The 5061-nt window shown below is 49.2% G+C and overlaps 1 non-coding gene across 1 annotated transcript; it reads right to left on the bottom strand.

Moving 5' to 3' along the window:
• Positions 1 to 2810: 2810 nt before the first annotated feature.
• Positions 2811 to 2885, bottom strand: Trnas-cga (transfer RNA serine (anticodon CGA)). Its single transcript has one exon. It is a non-coding gene; the product is annotated as a tRNA-Ser (tRNA).
• Between the last annotated feature and the right edge of the window lie 2176 nt (positions 2886 to 5061).

Genomic DNA, 5061 nt, shown 5'->3' with positions numbered 1-5061 from the left:
ACTGTCTGTACATCCCAGTCAAAAGAAGTACAATGGTGAAGAGTTGTGCAGCGATTAATTGTACAAATAAATTTGAGAAAGGAACGAATTTTACATTTCACAGGTATGTGAATATTTTAAGTTGTTTTGTATGTCAGTGCACTTGCTTAATAAATGTTTTTGTAACACGCTATTAGCATAATGTCTGTGCATCTATTTGCAGGTTTCCTTTCTCAAAACCACAGCTGTTACAAAAATGGTTACACGCTCTCAGGAGGCAAGATTTCCGACCGACAGAATACCATTTTATATGTTCTGATCATTTTGAAGAAAGTTGGCTGATCGGTAGTGTTTTCATGGTCTAGGTTAGGTTGAAACTTGATAATTTGGTCGTAAGTTGCCAAAGCACTATGCCATATATAACGCACTTCTCGTCGTAAAATCTAAAGCAAGGTAGAGTCAGAAAATATCTATTAATATAGTGGGCAAATCTTCGAGTATTTTGATTCCTTTTTCGTACATCTATTAAAAATGAACTACGAAAAATGCTAGGGGTCCAGTACATAACTTTTAGCTACCGCAGATTAGTACGTAAGATAAATTCATAAACAGTGACTGGTTGCTGTTTGTTCATAAATTAAAAAGTATATTGTAGTAACGTAATTAAATGAGGCATTATGTTTGCGACCTAACTCAAGGGAAGGCATTTTATAACCAAAAGCGATGTATAAACATTCGAACTCCGCGCGTCAGTTTACCACTCTAATGGCCGCCGCCCAGCTATTCAACTTGTCCGCTCTTCACAGTCGACCACTCGTGCGGTTGTGGGGGCCTGAGCCGTACGGAGGATGATCGAGGGCAGTGAAGCCAAGACGTCGGATTGTTGCAGATGTCGCAGAGCTCCTGTGTGCTCTGGCATTGTTATGCTGAAGGGAAGGCTACTCCACGTGTGGACGAACTCTTCGAATTCGAAACTCGATTACAGTTCACTGTTTCTCACGCATCGACATAGTTACGTTGCACATCACGAAGTTACACGCTACAATTCGAAGCCCTCTACCAGCAGAGGGCTGCAAAAAATACGTAGAAATGAAGAATACAGACGTAGAATATTAATAACGTTTGTTTTATTTTAGAAGCTTTAAGAGCTTCCACATTAAAAATTCGAACGAATTACTTTTGAGCACGGCTCTATAAATTTACCAGAAACTCGTCTCCTATAGTCGCCTCTTTCTGACATAAAATGTGCGACATATTTCTATATACACTCCTGGAAATGGAAAAAAGAACACATTGACACCGGTGTGTCAGACCCGCCATACTTGCTCCGGACACTGCGAGAGGGCTGTACAAGCAATGATCACACGCACGGCACAGCGGACACACCAGGAACCGCGGTGTTGGCCGTCGAATGGCGCTAGCTGCGCAGCATTTGTGCACCGCCGCTGTCAGTGTCAGCCAGTTTGCCGTGGCATACGGAGCTCCATCGCAGTCTTTAACACTGGTAGCATGCCGCGACAGCGTGGACGTGAACCGTATGTGCAGTTGACGGACTTTGAGCGAGGGCGTATAGTGGGCATGCGGGAGGCCGGGTGGACGTACCGCCGAATTGCTCAACACGTGGGGCGTGAGGTCTCCACAGTACATCGATGTTGTCGCCAGTGGTCGGCGGAAGGTGCACGTGCCCGTCGACCTGGGACCGGACCGCAGCGACGCACGGATGCACGCCAAGACCGTAGGATCCTACGCAGTGCCGTAGGGGACCGCACCGCCACTTCCCAGCAAATTAGGGACACTGTTGCTCCTGGGGTATCGGCGAGGACCATTCGCAACCGTCTCCATGAAGCTGGGCTACGGTCCCGCACACCGTTAGGCCGTCTTCCGCTCACGCCCCAACATCGTGCAGCCCGCCTCCAGTGGTGTCGCGACAGGCGTGAATGGAGGGACGAATGGAGACGTGTCGTCTTCAGCGATGAGAGTCGCTTCTGCCTTGGTGCCAACGATGGTCGTATTCGTGTTTGGCGCCGTGCAGGTGAGCGCCACAATCAGGACTGCATACGACCGAGGCACACAGGGCCAACACCCGGCATCATGGTGTGGGGAGCGATCTCCTACACTGGCCGTACACCACTGGTGATCGTCGAGGGGACACTGAATAGTGCACGGTACATCCAAACCGTCATCGAACCCATCGTTCTACCATTCCTAGACCGGCAAGGGAACTTGCTGTTCCAACAGGACAATGCACGTCCGCATGTATCCCGTGCCACCCAACGTGCTCTAGCAGGTGTAAGTCAACTACCCTGGCCAGCAAGATCTCCGGATCTGTCCCCCATTGAGCATGTTTGGGACTGGATGAAGCGTCGTCTCACGCGGTCTGCACGTCCAGCACGAACGCTGGTCCAACTGAGGCGCCAGGTGAAAATGGCATGGCAAGCCGTTCCACAGGACTACATCCAGCATCTCTACGATCGTCTCCATGGGAGAATAGCAGCCTGCATTGCTGCGAAAGGTGGATATACACTGTACTAGTGCCGACATTGTGCATGCTCTGTTGCCTGTGTCTATGTGCCTGTGGTTCTGTCAGTGTGATCATGTGATGTATCTGACCCCAGGAATGTGTCAATAAACTTTCCCTTTCCTGGGACAATGAATTCACGGTGTTCTTATTTGAATTTCCAGGAGTGTACATTGAAGAGCCAAAGAAATTGGTACGCTGGCCTAATATCGTGTAGGGCCCCAGCGAGCACGCAGAAGTGCCGCACGACACGACGTGGTGTGGATTCGACCAATGTCTGAAGTACTGAAACTTCCTGGCAGATTAAAACTGTATGCCGGACCGAGACTCGAACTCGGGACCTTTGCCTTTCGCGGGCAAGTGCTCTACCAACTGAGCTACCCAAGCACGACTCACGCCCCGTCCTCACAACTGTACTTCTGCCAGTACCTCGCCTCCTACCTTCCAAACTTTACAGAAGCTCTCCTGCGATCCTTGCAGAACTAGCACTCCTGAAAGAAAGGATATTGCGGAGACATGGCTTTGCCACACCCTGGGGGATGTTTCCAGAAGTACTGCCGAAGGGAACTGACACCATGAATCCAGCAGGGCTGGTTCATAAATCGTTAAGAGTACGAGGAGGTGGAAATCTCTCACGTCCGGGGAGTTTGGTGGCCAGCGGAAGTGTGTAAATTCATAAGAGTGTTTCTGGAGCCACTCTGTAGCAATGCTGGAATTGCCCAACTCCGTGGGAATGGACATGAATGGTTTCAGGTAATCATATAGGATGCTTACGTACGTGTCACCTGTCAGAGTCGTATCTAGACGGATCAGGGGTCCGATATCACTCCAACTGCACACGCCCCACACCATTACAGAGCCTCCGCCCCCGATAGCTGAGTGGTCAGCGTGACAGAATGTCCTAAAGGCCCGGGTTCGATTCCCGGCTGGGTCAGAGATTTTCTCCGCTCAGGGACTGGGTGTTGTGTTGTCCTAATCATCATCATTTCAACCCCATCGACGCGCAAGTCGCCGAAGTGGCATCAAATCGAAAGACTTGCACCCGGCGTACGGTCTACCCGACAGGAGGCACTAGTCACAGGCATTTACATTTATTTCACTTGAACAGTCGCCTGTTGACATGCAGGGTCCATGGATTTATAAGGTTATCTCGATACCTGTACACGTCCATCCGCTCGATAAAATTTGAAACAAGACTCGGTCGGCCGGCCGCTGTGACCAAGTGGTCCGGTACCGCGCTGCTGCAAAGGTCGCAGGTTCGAATCCTGCCTCGGGCATGGATGTGTGTGATGTCCTTAGGTTAGTTAGGTTTAAGTAGTTCTAAGTCTAGGGGGACTGATGACCTCAGATGTTAAGTCCCATAGTGCTTAGAGCCATTTTTTTCGAGACTCGTCCGCCCAGGCGACATGTTTCCAATATCAACAGTCCAATCATACAATGTAAGCTTTCACGGCCGGTATTGTCTTCACTTAAAACTTCCGGGCTGATAGGCCGTGGTCGAAGTATAAAACACTCTCCTGACGTTTCGTCTCCGACTGCGGGAGACATCCTCGGAGATAAAGCGGAGAAATGCGAAGAGAACTCGACGAAGCGCTGATTATATAGGCAGTACAGAGGGCGCCACAGTCGATCACGTGGCGTCGGCTATGAGATTGTGTCTGGTAATGCCAACTTTCTCGATTGAAAGTAATCGATCGTCACGCTTGCGGTGCAAGGCTGACATTCAGATTTTATCCAGTTTAACACCTTCGTCTTTCCTGTTAAAATTATTACGATGTTTATCAACCACGATAGCCTCTCTATACAAGCGTGCATAATAATGCGAGGTTTTTGAAATGACGCTCGTCTCGCTGAATTTTATTTCATGATGTTGGCATTACCGGAGACAATCTCATAGCCGACGCCACGTGATCGACTGTGGCGCCCTCTGTCAGCGCTTCGTCGAGTTCTCTTCGCAGTTCGCCGCTTTACCTCCGAGGATGTCTCCCGCAGTCGGAGACGAAACGTCAGGAGAGTGTTTTATACTTCGACCACGGCCTATCAGCCCGGAAGTTTTAAGTGATGAAAACAGTCCAATGTCGGTGTTGACGGGCCCAGGTGAGGCGTAGACCTTTGTTTCGTACAGTCATTAAGGGTACACGAGAAGGTCTTCGGCTCCGAAAGCCCATATCGATGATGTTTCATTGAATGGTTCTTACGGTGACACTTGTTGATGGCCCAGCACTGAAATCTGCAGCAATCTGCGATAGGATTGCACTTCTGTCACGTTGAACGAGTCTTTTCAGTCATCGTTGGTCCCGTTCTTGCACAACTGCAGCGATATCGGAGATTCGATGTTTTACCGGATTCCTGATATTCACGATATATTCGTGAAATGGTAGTACGGGAAAATTCCCATGTCATCGCTGCCTCGGAGATGCTGTGTCCCATCGTTCGAGTGCCAACTATAACACCACGTTCAAACTAACTTAAATCTTGATAACGTGTCATTGTAGCAGCAGCAACCGATCTAACAACTGCGCCAGACACTTGTTGTCTTATATACACTCCTGGAAATTGAAATA

Source organism: Schistocerca cancellata, chromosome 9 (assembly GCF_023864275.1).
Source record: "Schistocerca cancellata isolate TAMUIC-IGC-003103 chromosome 9, iqSchCanc2.1, whole genome shotgun sequence".
NCBI lineage: Eukaryota > Metazoa > Arthropoda > Insecta > Orthoptera > Acrididae > Schistocerca > Schistocerca cancellata.
Note: the sequence above shows the minus strand (reverse complement) of the source record. Positions and strands in the feature narration are given on the sequence as shown.